The sequence below is a fragment of the Primulina tabacum genome, chromosome 1, assembly GCF_025594145.1.
Source record: "Primulina tabacum isolate GXHZ01 chromosome 1, ASM2559414v2, whole genome shotgun sequence".
Taxonomy (NCBI): domain Eukaryota; kingdom Viridiplantae; phylum Streptophyta; class Magnoliopsida; order Lamiales; family Gesneriaceae; genus Primulina; species Primulina tabacum.
In genome coordinates this window covers 152,158-166,794 of record NC_134550.1, presented here as the reverse complement: position 1 = coordinate 166,794, position 14,637 = coordinate 152,158, and positions in this window count along the sequence as shown.

Genomic DNA, 14,637 nt, shown 5'->3' with positions numbered 1-14,637 from the left:
GCCAAAGTTCGAATGTGATGAGAACTCAAGTTATGATGATATGTCTTTTATAGTTCGAGCTACTTCAATGAACCGATATCCAAAGAATAGTGTGTGGTTTGTTTGCTTAAAAGTTTAATAGTGATACTCACTAGAATTTGATGGTCCATATTTGAGATCCGAATCCAACTTGAACCCAAAGCTTCAAGTCCAAGATGAACATGAAATCAAGCAAAGACTGTTAGAGGGGACCGAGAGGGTGTCCCGTTGTAACCCCTTCGATGCTCAAATCAGAGACTGGACGAATAAGCAAATGAAGGAGTTTGGGCGCCTCTTGAAACGAAAGTAATAAGTTACAAATAAAATGAGCAAACTTGGTATTTATATGAATAAATTTAGGGGACCACGCATACTCCGTAGGACCACATGTGTGTAGCTCACGCGCTTCTCATCCGAGCTCGCCCTCCTAGAGCAATCCAGTGTGTGACCTCACCCTTAAGGCAAGGTTGAAGCTACGGCCCTCGCCCTTGAGGCGAGGATGAAGCTAGGGCTCCCCATATCGGGCGCGCTCTACCTTAGCTATTTTCTTCCACCATCTGCTCATCATCTTTCACTTCTCTTTTCTCCCTTTCATCATTCAATTTATCTATCCAATCCTTGATTTCTCTTCTTAGTTCATCATTTTATATTATCATGCTATCTCTGCTCATACTAGGACCCTTATGGCTAAGGAACTTCCTTGGAAATCGTTAAAAGTTTTGAAACAATACCAGAGTCATCCTCATCTTCAAAATCCACTTCTAAGCTTCAACCATAGTAGGAAAAATGTGAACTCTTAGTCTCCACACTTCAAGTTCTTCACCTTCATCTTCAAGATCTTACACTGAGCTTTAGATATAGTAGGAAAAATGTGAACTTTCACTCTCCGCATTTCAAGCTCCTCGCTCTCCTCGCCTCAAGCTCATCACCATCATCTTCAAATCCTCTTCTAGGCTTTAGCCATAATATGAAAAATGTGAACCCTTACCCTCCACACTTCAAGCTCATCTATTTAGGGTCCAAGCTTCACCCTCACCACCTCAACTCATCTACTAGGCATCAATCTTCACTCTCACCACCTTAAGTTCTTCTACTAGGTTCCAACCATAGTAGGAAAATTATGGCCTCCATACTTCAAGCTTTTCACTATCACCACCTCAAGGTCATCTACTGTGGGGCCCTTAGCTCCTAATCGTTATTACAATGCAATCTGATTAGGGTTAAGTAATTACAGCGGAAAACGAGTTTAAATTTTCTTTACAATGAGCCCAAATCATTTGATTTGAATACTAAAAATAGTATTTCATTTCACGTCATAAACATGCCCACACGTAATCAAAACCAATCATATACAAACAGCTCATATCATCGGGACATGCCCCGGTATATAGATACATATACATATATACTGGGAACAAAACATAAACCTCAACTCAAACTGTGACTCCCTCCAGAAGTACTTCTCTCCGGTCTCCTGATATCCTGGAGTACTTGCCATTGTCCACATACAAAGACAACAACAGCCCCCCTTGGGGGTGAGCAAAGCTCCGTATGGAACAACCAATCATATATACCACAAGTATCTAAACAATGATATATGGTATGCAATGCATGTATGTCGTGGAGGTATCAGGTCAAATGCCCATCCACTGAGCACATGTCAGAATCAATCGAATCGCTATCAAATCAATGCTCGAGCTGGCACACCGGCCAATATGGGATAATCGTATGATAGCGTCGGCAAAGCGCCATCAAATCTCAAATCTCATATACAATCATATGGGGCCACAATTGTCTATGCTTTACGGGTCATATAATACCGGCATAGCGATTGTGTTCACAAATCCCGGAATCCAATCCAATCATATCAAGGTATCCAAGGATCATAGCTCAACGTGCATGTCATGTATCGATGTATGCATAAAATGATGTGTGTTAACAAAACATTTATTTTATACATCGATATCTCAATCTCAATGTCATGTATGACACATCAATCAACAAATAAGGCATATAGACACATAATCTTATTCCAATCAATCAAATCAATCCGACATATATCATATAATACAGATACCTGTCGTATGTTACCCGGTCGCAACATACATCAATTCTTCGTTTCCAGTTGATGTAGCCTCAAGATATTGAAATTACACTTTATCTACATCAATAACATACTCATTCCAATCAATAACATACTCCAAAATCATTAATATGAGTTTCAAATATCATTTGAAACTTCAAAAATTCATATCAAATCAAATTCATATCATAATTCAATTTCGACTTCGAATATAAGTTTCTTGTCGGTTATTCTACTACATATAGGAAATTCAACTTCAAATACATGCTATTCCAGCACTTTGATATTTAGAGCTGCTGGAACCAGAAGAAAATTGCCTCAGTCAGAAGCCCTCAATGTGAAGATCACAAATATATAATTTGTTTCGCGTTTAGACAGCGTTTCGAAGTCGATTTGGACGGAAGAAATCGAAATCTCGAACTTTCCTCTCGAAACTACGGTGAAGAAAAGAAGAAGAAACAAACAAAAATCTGATTCTTATCTCCACCGCTCTCGTGCTCGGGCGGTAGAATTCTCGCGCCCGAGCGCAAGACATTCTGCCCCCGGCTAACAATTGCACCGCGCTCGGGCGGTCACAAATTACCGCTCGGGCGCGTCATGTTCTGCCCGAACACACATTTCACATATCCTGGCGCTCGGGCGGTCATTTCCTACCGCTCGGGCGCCACATGTTCTGTACAAATATTGGCGTCCGGCTTCTCTGCTCGAGCTCTTACAACGTCAACTCATATTCAATATTCATTTTCTCAATTTCATTGTCATAATATACATCAAATGTATAATCACATATCAAATTCCTGAATTATCGATAATCATATAAGATTTACGATAATATGATACACGGTCCTTACATCTACTAGGCTCCAAACTTCATCCTCACCACCTCAAGCTCTTCTACTAGATTTTAGTTTTAATAGGATATTTCATACTTCAAATTCTCCACTCTCACCACCTCAAGCTCATCTACTAGACTCCAAATTTCACCCTCACCACCTCGAACTTCTCTACTAGGCTCCAACCTTAGTAGAAAAAATTATGAACTTTCACCCTCCATACTTCAAGCTCTTTACTCTTATCACCTCAAGATCATCTATTAGGCCTAATCTTCACCCTCACCACCTCAAGATTCTCTAATTGGCTCCAGATATAGTAGGAAAATTATGAAAACTCACCCTCCATACTTCAAGCTCCTCACTCTCCTCACTTCAAGCTCCTCTACCTAGGCCGAGCCATGGTAAGAAAAATATAAATTTAACTTCTATCACCTCAAACTCTTCTACTTTGCCTTAGCAGGAAAATAAAATTTTCAACTCATTGCCCGATAACTCCTATGATAGGTCAATCCTTAGCAATAAAATAGAATTTCTTCATCTTCATTTGATAACTCATTTGCAAGGCCATGACCTAATAGGAAAATAGAATTTCCACCTCTTTGCCTGATAACTCCTCTACTAGGAAATCCTCTAGAAATAAAATAAAACATCCATTTCCTCGCGCCCTTGACTCCTCTATTAAGACAGTCCTTAGCAAGAAAAATGAAATCTCCTTTAACTCAGCCCTTTATTTCTTTGCCAGGCTATTCCTTAGCTGGAAAATGAAATCTCCACCTGTAATGCCCTAGATGTGAATTGGTAATCAGCAGTTATTAATGCATGATTTGATGTATTTATCGAAGGCCGAAGAAGCGACGTTGTGATTCGATTTTAGTTGCAAAATATATTGTTGGGACAGCAGAGACAGTGCACCCGGGTTCAAAAGACAGTGCACCCGCGGTCGTTTATCATGAAATGTTGAAGGTTTACAGTAGGCGTATCGCACCCGCGCCAGAAAAGCCACCGTACCTGCGGTAACCAGACCGCACCCGCGGTAGAAAGGATAGCGCACCTGCGGTCGTCGCTTCTGCAATTTTGAGTGTGGATGAGTATGTTCAGCGCACCCGCGGTGAGACATGTTTTATGAAGAATAAGCCACTTGCCCCTTTTCATGCATGAGATGTATATATATATAATCGGCCCTTTTCTCCTTAGAACAAGAAGAAAACAAAAATCCAGGGAAAGCTTTGATCCTTGATACTAGAATTCGATTTGCGAGAAATCCGCCCGTCTGATTTTGAATCCAACTTCGGTACTGTGTTCCTATCGACGCAGGATACAACTGGACGTAAGTTGTGTTACGTTTTGATATGTTTTGAAATTATGATGTTGTTGAAATCGGATAGAATTCATATATGTTGTTCTTGCGATATCAGACATTGTATAATCGAAACCGGATCGAAGAACAGATACCGTATGAAATTGTTATGAATTTCAGAGTTGATTTGATTGTAATGAGGTTGAATTGATATCAGATTTGTGCTGTTATTGATTATAAGGTGTTGGGATTGATATCTGACTAATATTGTATTGCTGAGTATATTGATATTATTCAGATTTGGATCAGACGAGTTGTTGATTCGTATGTACTGATATTGTATCGCCGGTATTGCGAGATTATACAGATTTGAGATTATGGGTCGTACGAATACTGATTATGATTTGTGTTATTATATCTGTGATGTTGAAACTGACGGGGTTAGTGAGATTGTATTATTATGCCATCGAAACATCAGTAGATTGATTGCGATCGGATTCAGTATTGATTGAGATTGTATCATGATATCGTTGATATGGATCAAATTATGTTTGATTTGAGTATTGATTGGAACAAGTTTTGAATTTAGTTATACATTGATACAGTATATTCGATATTGTCATTTCAGATTTGATATGGATAGATTTGACTTCGAGACTTCGACTTCGTCAGATCGAGAAGACAAAGGTATAAGTCAATGTGGTATTGGGACATCGACTCAAGTGGGATATACTTGAGTTTCCCTAAATCACATACTTCTTATTATTATGTTCATTGATTTGACTTGATATGCTTGTTCTATGGATGTATAGAAAGCAGGTATTAGTCGAGTAATCTTTTGACATGAGTGCCTGATAGTGGTGGGATCGCCATGGGCACATTGCATTGATTTGATTTGATATGCTTGTTCTATTGCTTTATAGGGAGCAGGTATCAGATAAGTATTAGACGAGTGATCTTGTGACAGAAGTGCCTGATAGGGGTGGGATCGCCACGGGCACATTGCACGATGTCACAGGATAGGAAATTGGTGAAAACTCCAGTCTGTGACGGTTAGGTCAAGACACTGGATGCTTGGTTATATCGACGTGGATAGAATCAGAGTTTCTTCTATTACTGTTGGTCGATATAGGAATGCCAACGTCTGGAAATCGGGATCCCTAGACTAGGATTGAGTCTAGTCTGAAACGTGGAGTCACGAGTTTGATTGGCGATTTTATATGGATTATATTTCTGATTTTGTTACATGTTACTGATATCTGTTACATGTTTAACATGCTTTTACATTGTTGATATAACTGAATGTTTCGTTGATTTATACTGGGATTTATTTCTCACCGGAGTTATCCGGCTGTTGTCGTGTTTGTATGTATGCATGACAATAGGTGGGACAGGTTAAGGGTCGAGGAAATGAAGATAGATCGTGATTAGAGTGGAGACTACGGACTTGGATTAGAGATAGGGTTTGGACACTTGACATTTAGTTGTTAAACCTTAGTTGAATGATTGTATATATAGTACAGATTTGTACTTGTAATATACTGATATGTATATTTGCATGTATTCCATTACGTTCCGCAATTTAAAAAAAAATTTAGACCCTGTTTATTATAATTGATTAAATTGTCCTAATAATGATTAAGAATATGATTAGCGTCCGGGTCCCCACACCACCTCTTCACATATTTACTCATCTGCTAGGCTATGCCTTATTTAGAAAATGAAATCTCCACCTCTCTACATTTTTACTAATCTCCTAGGTCATGGCTTAGCAGGAAAATAAAACTCTCACATCATCACCTCATAACTTCTATGCTAAGCCATGTCTTAGCAGGAAAAATGAAATTTTCACCTCCTCATCTCGTAACTCCTCTGCTAAGCTGGGCCTTAGCATGAAAATGAAATATCCTTACCACCTTGCCTCTCCACATAACTCTTCTTCTAGACATAGCCTTAGCAGGAGATATGAAAGACATCTTACGACCTCGCCTCTCCACATAACTCCTCTGCTAGACATAGCCTTAGCAGAAAATTTGAAATACCCCTGAAAGAGGGCTGTAGCTCATAAACGTACAGAAATTAATAAATTGTGTGTATCAGAATTTAGTGTTGTGCTCGGGTGTTGTCAACACAAGCGAACAAAATGCAGCAGAAATTGATTACTTAACAAACACGTAAACTTTTAATAAATAAACACCAAATTTAAATTATGCACAAGTACGAATACTTGTGCAATGCCTCATGGCAAAAATTCACTAGAATATTATGTAGATCGTTTACACCAAAGCAATACTAGTGAGTTAAACAAAACTAAATTATTTGACACTCCAAGAAATTAAGATGCATCAAAAACTCAAAGTAAAGACTAGACGCACGAAACAAAAACGTATTGCTTAAAACTTAATGAAACCACTCTTCGCTCAACACTCTGCGTAAGTGTTGTTCTTTGAGTATTGGCCAAACCAATTAGCAACATGGTAAAGCGATCAATCCGATCACACAAAAACTTCACATGAAATCTTCAATACTGAACTTTTGAATGTTCAGAAAAAATCCTGTAGCTGTGTGAATATCTCTCTCCAAAAGTCGTGACATTCACCTTTCAATATTCCGTATATATGCAACAATATCTTGGCCACATTATCTTCCCATAATCAATCCTACAAATATGAAAACAAGAGTTTAATATGCATAAGACTCTTTCAAACAAGGATAAAATATCTTATAGATAAATAACATATTAAAATCAAATCTTATAATATCCAGAAATAAGTCAACCAAGATATTATCATCTAGAATTAAATCAAGCAAGATTTTATAATCTAGAAAGATATAATCTTAAATTGATAATATCAATTTTGCAAAATAATGAAGGAATAAAATATTCTTTCAATCTCCTCCTTTTTGTCTTTATGGACAAAACATCCAAAAATGGTAATCTTGGCAATCATCGCTGTCAATTAAGCTCCCCCGGGTAAAAGAGTATTTTTCCCCCTGCGATAAAGTTCGTCTCCCCCTGAATTAAAATCATGTTAGATAATTGGTGTTGTCGACAGTTGAAACGTCAACTACTCGTTTATCTTTGAAATATGCTAGAATTTTTTCCCCTATTCTCCTAGTCTCGACCGAACCATACATATACATGTATAAAATATTTTGACACTAATTTACAATAAAACATACCAACTAACTTTGAAAATTCAGAAGAAAGCAATCTGAAACATAAGTTCGCAAATCTTTTCAAAAACCTAACTTACCAATATTTCAAAATCATCCTACCTCTAACATCCTCTCCAAAATCACTCAAAATCATATTTTAACGTAAACTTAAACGTAAATCATAATCATAATGAGGAAAATCTAGCGTTGGTCATCGGGTTGTGTGCACCTTCAATCTAGTAGGATCAACCATCAAAACCTCCATCATCATTAATATCATGCTCATCTGCATCCATCACACCTAGTGAGTCTAATGACTCAGCAAACCATAATCTTGATAACAAGTAAAATATATATAATCTCATGCAACAGTGAAAATATTTTTACATAAAATAACTTTTCCTGGATATGCATAAACATAAACATTTTTCCTTTCATCCTTGCATAGCATATATCATTTCATCATAAACATTTTTTTTCATCATAAGCATATATGTTTTCCTTTATCGAATTCGGATCGTTAATTGTGACTTTCTTTTCATCATAAGGTCGATGGATCCATCTACATGTAACCACATTACTGGGCGAGGGGGACATCAGCGACACTCTCACCCGTCAACTTAGCCTTGGCCTATCATCATCATATGGAAATACGATCGTTGGGCTCTTTCTGAGGCCTTCTCCCATAGACAGGCTCCCTCTAGGGCCATCTCCAGTAAATGGGCTCCCTCTGGGGCCTTTTGCCTCACCTCACGATATCCCCAATCATATCATCATAACATCATAATAATCACAATTACCTTTTCTCCTACAACGTTTCAAATTTTCATCACTTATAAAAATCATGCACATAAATATCATTTTTCTTTTAAACCAAGCATGCAACATATCTTTTAGCTTTAATGTTTTATCATAAAATTCCTTAAACATTTAAAATAAGCATTTTATCATGATTACAGCATTTGGGGCACTGGCATGATGTCCACCCATTTTTCAGTGTAAAATGATTGTTTTACCCCTAGACGTAAAATTTCTCGAGTTTGAATTTTTCTTGCTTTCATTGACTCTCGACCATCCTAAATAATTATTTAAGCTTGAATAAAATTTCTTATATTTTTATTTGGACTAAATTCATGGTTTTTGATTTAATTTCATATTTATTAATTTGTTGACTCTTCGCTTACTGCTGTGCTTGAGTCCTAGCGTGGCTAGGACCCTTCCTCACACACAACCATGCCTAGCTCGAGCCCTGGTCGAGGCATGCGTTGGTTACTCCCTTAACCGAGACCCTAATGCATCAACATGCTTCTATTTCAATCAAGCTCAGTTTTTTTCGTGTGCAGCCACAAAACTGTGGTCTAGGGACGTTTAAACACCCTTAAAATATTCCCTTTTGGTGACCCTATGATGGCAGCCCCTTCATGCAGTAATATATCCAGTTTTGGAACATAAAATCATGAGTTTTTGACATGTTAATGCATAAAAACGAAAATAAAGCAATGCCATCATTTTTTCCATTCAAACACAATTCAAACAAGTATTATGGTGTGATAGATGAGGAAAAAAAATATTAATGGCGTGCCTTTGCGTAATTTACGCACGACAAATTTCGTTGAGATGCGAAGAACGATGACGAACAGAGGACCCTTGGTTGATTTTCCTTCAAAATAGTGACCTTACTTAATGATTTCTCGTGTGTGCGTGTGTTTGAGGGGGAGGGGAGAGTCCTTGTAAAATTGAGGGGAAGGGGACGTGAGTTTGAGTGTTTGGGGTAGGGGTTTTAGGATTTTATTTTGATAAATACACAAGTGTACAAGCTTAGGCCCATTAGTATGATATACTAGGCCCATTAAGCCCATTATTGCATATTTAAAAAATTTCGTTTAGGAAAGTTGGTGAAAAATATTAGCCGATTTGTCTAAAAGTTCATATTTTCGTTGAAAATCAATTACTGTTAAAATTTACGACTCGTGGTATAAAATCACCTCAAACACTTTATTTTCAAAAATATCATTTAGCATCAATCTTATTTTAAATAATTGAAAACAATTATTTAATAAAAATATTATTTTTTTTAGCCATCAGTCTTCGTTCCTCGATCGCATCTCGAATAACCTTTAAAAATACAGTCTTATGCATTCAAATAATAAAATCCTATTTTAACATGTAATCATGCATATATCAATTAAGTCATGCCATTAAAGTCATTTAATTGGTCATTTTCCATTTTTCTAGATTTGCATGCAGTTGAATTATGTTTTCTTATTTTTGGACCTTACAATGCATCCCTCCCTTAAATGAAATTTCGTCCACGAAATTAAAACTTATCGAGTAACTTCGGATAGCGAATCCTCAAGTCCCTCTCGGTCTCCCAAGTAGCTTCTTCTTCCGAGTGATTTAGCCATTTGACTTTGACAATTGGAATAACCTTGTTTCGTAGTTTTTTTTCTTGTCTTCCTAGAATTTGTGTAGGTCTCTCTTCATGTGACATATTTGGAGTCAGCTGCAGTGGATCATAATGTAGTACATGCAAAGGATTCGACATGTACTTTCGCAACTTCGAGATGTGGAACACATGATGCACTACGACTGGCATCGGTGATAATGCCACTCTATAGGTTAGTCTCCCAATCTTTTCCAAAATCTCAAATGGTCCAATGTATCTCGGACTGAGCTTTCCTTTCTTGCCAAATCTCATAACACCTTTCATAGGTGCCATTTTCACAAACACATGGTCACCAACGGCAAGCTCTAACTCCCTTCGACGCTTATCGGCATAACTTTTATGTCGACTCTGTGCAGTTTTCATCTTATCTCGAATCTTGACTACTAACTCAGCGGTGTGCTTGATCAAGCCCGGTCCAAACTCTCTTCGTTCACCAACCTCATCCCAATGTATGGGTGATCTACATTTTCTCCCATATAATGCCTCGTATGGAGCCATCCCTATTGATGATTGATAGCTATTATTATAGGTAAACTACACTAGAGGTAATTTGGACTCCCAACTCCCTTGAAAATCGATCACACATGCTCGCAGTAGATCCTCCAAAATTTGAATTACTCTTTCAGACTGACCATCACTTTGAAGATGAAATACTAAAGTGAATAATAATTTAGTCCTCATCGCTGCATGCAGATTTTTCCAGAAAGATTATGTAAATCTCGGATCTCTGTCAGAAACAATAGTTACCGGAATCCCATGCAGTCGAACAATCTCTCGAATATACAAATCGACATACTGTGGCATAATGAATGTCGTCTTGATAGGTAGAAAATGCGATGATTTCGTAAGACAGTCCACTATCACCCATATAACATTAAATACCTTGATAGTCTTCGGTAATCTCACGACAAAGTCCATAGTGATATTTTTCTATTTACACTCGGAATATAAAGTGGCTTAAGTTTCCTTGCTGGCCTCTGATGCTCAGCTTTAACTTGTTGACATGTCAAACATTCGGATACAAATCGCAGGATATCACGCTTCATGCCCGGCCACCAATATAATAATTGCAAGTCTTTATACATCTTCGTACTTGCAGAATGTGTGGAGTATGAGTATCATGAGCTTCTTTCATTACGACTTCCTCAAAAAATTGCCACTAGGAACCCATAGTCGATCTTGATATCGAACTATGTCACCTTCTTCAGAATACAGTTTCAGACCCTTGGCTTCATTTCTCAATCTCCACTTTTGCAATTGATCGTCAGTAGACTGCCCCTCACGGATTCTATCCCTCAAGGTCGACTGTACTGTCATGGTAGCAAGATTAGGGGCCTTGCCCCTAGCATACATCGCAAGCTCGAATGGCTGAATCTCGGACTGCAATGATCACTGAAGTGATATTTGTTTAATAAATGATGTATTTCTACTCAATGTGTTCGCTACTACATTAGCTTTTTCCGGATGGTAGCTAATGTCACAATCGTAATATTTTACTAATTACATCCATATTCTTTGCCTCATTTTCAAATTCTTTTGTGTGAAGAAATATTTCAAACTTTTATGATCGGTGAAAATCTTGCACTTCTCCTCATACAAGTAATGTCTCCAAATCTTTAATGAAAATACGACAGTCGCGAGCTCAAGATCGTTTGTGGGGTAATTTTTCTCATGCAATTTCAACTGTCTCGATGTATAAGCTATAACCCGGTCATTTTGCATCAGAATTGCGCCCCAACCAAGTTTCGAACCGTCGATATACAGAACATACTCTCCTTGCCCCGATGGCATTGATAATACTGCCGTTGAGATAAAAGCTTGCTTCAACTTGTCAAAACTTTCATGGCACTCAGATCCCCATATAAACTTTGCATTATTCTTTGTCAAGACGGTCAAGGGTACCGCAATAGATAAGAATCCTTGAATAAATTTTCGATAATAGCCAGCTAGTCCCAAGAAATTACGTATCTCGGTTACGCTCTTAAGTACGGGCCATTCTTTCACTACTTCATTAGACATAGGATCACAAAGACTAAAAGCTTCATTTGCAGTGTCACGAAATCTTCGATCATATTCAACAATGGTCTCATTTTCCTCCATCCTTAGGCTCTCAAATTTGGAATTCGGCAGTCTCAATTTGGTTCTTCAAACACTTTCAGATCCTTTGCAGTGCTTTTGGAGAATGTCTCATGCTTCTTTTGCTGATATGCTGTTTGTGATTAGGCTGAACATGTTGACATCAACAGAGGTAAAGATGAGATTAAGTGCCTTAGAGTTGAAACTCGAGGTCTGAACCTCATCATTAGTCCATGAATTCTCAGGCTTGACTCAGCTGTCACCATCAACATCCACAATTATAGGTGGTGACCAACCATCGAGAACCCATTGCCAATCTCTTTCTTCGATGGACTTTATGTACATCCTCATCTTGACCTTCGAAAACGCATAATTCAATCCATCAAAGACCGGTGGTCTAAAGGCAACACTTGAAGCCAACGCGTCCATCGAGCTATTAGTATATTTCCTGTAAAGACAACAGAAGACCAGAATCAATCACTTAGTGTATCAAGCGTTGGCTCTGATACCACTTGAAAGGGGGATGTAGCTCATAAACGTGCATGAAATTAATAAATTGTGTGTATCAAAATTTAGTGTTGTGCTCGAGTGTTGTCAACACAAGCGCACAACACGCAACTGAAATTGATTACTTAACACACACGTAAATTTTTAATAAATAAGTACCGAATTTAAATTTTAGCAATGCCTCATGAAAAATATTCAATAGAAAATTATGTATATCGTTTACACCAAAACAATACTAGCGAGTTAAACAAAACTAAATTACTTTACACTCCAAGGAATTAAGATGCATCTTAAACTCAAAGTAAATACTAGATGCATGAAATAAAAACGTATTGCTGAAAACCAAACGAAACCACTCTTTGATCAACACTCTGCGTCAGTGTTGTTCTTCGAGTGTTGGACACACCAATCAGCAACACGGTAAAGCGATCAATATGATCACACAAAAACTTCACACGAAATCTTCAATACTGAAGTTGTGTACGTTCAGAAAAACTCCAGTAGCTGTGTGAATGTCCCTCTCCAAAAGTTGTGACATTCACCTCTCAAAATTCCATATATATGCAACAATATATTGGCCACATTATCTTTCCATAAAATCAATCCTACAAACATGAAAATAAGAGTTTAATATGCATAAGACTCTTTCAAATAAGGATAAAATATTATAGAGATAAATACCATATTAAAATTAAATTTTATAATATCTAGAAATAAGTCAACCAAGATATTATCATTTAGAATTAAATCAAGAAAGATTTTATAATCTAGAAAGGCAAAATCTTAAATTGATAATATCAATTTTGCAAAATAATGAAGGAATAAAATATTCCTTTACCACCCCACCCCCCCCCCCCCCTTATGACCTCGCCTCCCACATAACTCCTCTTCTAGGCATAACCTTAGCTGGAAAATAAAAGTTCAACTTCCTCACCATTTTACTCCTCTGCTAAGCTATGTCTTTGCAGGAAAATAAAACTCTCTATTCCTCAATTCATAACTCCACTTCTAAGTCGGGTCTTAGCATGAAAAATAAAAGATATCTTACCATTTTTCCTCCACACATAATTCCTCTGCTAGTAGCCTTAACAGGAAAAATGAAAAACTCCTTACCACCTCGCCTCCCACATATCTCCTATGCTACGCATATCATTAGTGGGAAAATAAAATTTTTCCCTACTCACCCTCTAATTCATTTGCTAGGCGATGTCTTAGCAGAAAAATAAAACTTCCACCTCCTCACCCTCTGTCACCTTAGAAGAAAAATAATAAATTTAATATGCAATAAAATATAAATGAAAGTATTATTTATACATGTGATAAAACACTTTAAGAGCACAGTGCACTTGATCCCCTCAGTATACTGATGCAACAAGCCACATTTTAAAACCTCCCTGGTGTTTAATGATCAATACTTCCATCACATTCTTATATATTCTATTGATTAGAATTTGACGAGAATCCCTCTCACGTAATAGCAAAGAAAGAAAAGAATTTCATTTTCTTTTTCCATCACTACTTTCTTTATCTAAATTCACCCCACTCACCCTCTCTCGAACATTTGCACGCCTGACCCTTGTGCTCGTCATGCTCGCCTGACATCTCCACAACTCGCCCACCTAATCATATCAGACCTCCGCCTATCACCTTGCCTCGCCCACCATCACCACGATATCTATTCACCCTAATTCTATGCATGATCTTGTCACGACCCAGCCCACTTGTGATATTATCCGCTTTGATCCGAGGTCTCACGGCTTTAAAATGCGTCACATCGTGCGGCGTCCTCTCACACTCGCTCTCATACCAAAGTCACCTTGTCCTTTCCCTTGCGCCCAAGATCTTTGCCCACCAAATTTTTGACATTCTACATAGAACCCCAACTCCTCAGCCTAGCCCCAACCCACCACTATCACCTTACATGCCTTTTTTCCATCTCTCCCTCAATCACTTCCACTAGCCTCGACCACTCTCTACTCGATCAATCCCTTATGTAATTGTTGTTGATCCTAAACTTCGAACAATGGGGGGTACTTGGTTCTTTCTCATAGAATCCTCCATTGTGTCATTAATGATTTGGCATAACTGCTCCATGGTCATGTTTCCCACATTCACCTCTAGCGGAGGCTGCTCAATCCTTGGGTGAGGACGTGATGACACTGAGTTGGTTTTTATAATTTCTCTAATGTGTTCCATATCTACGTCTTAGCTCAAATTT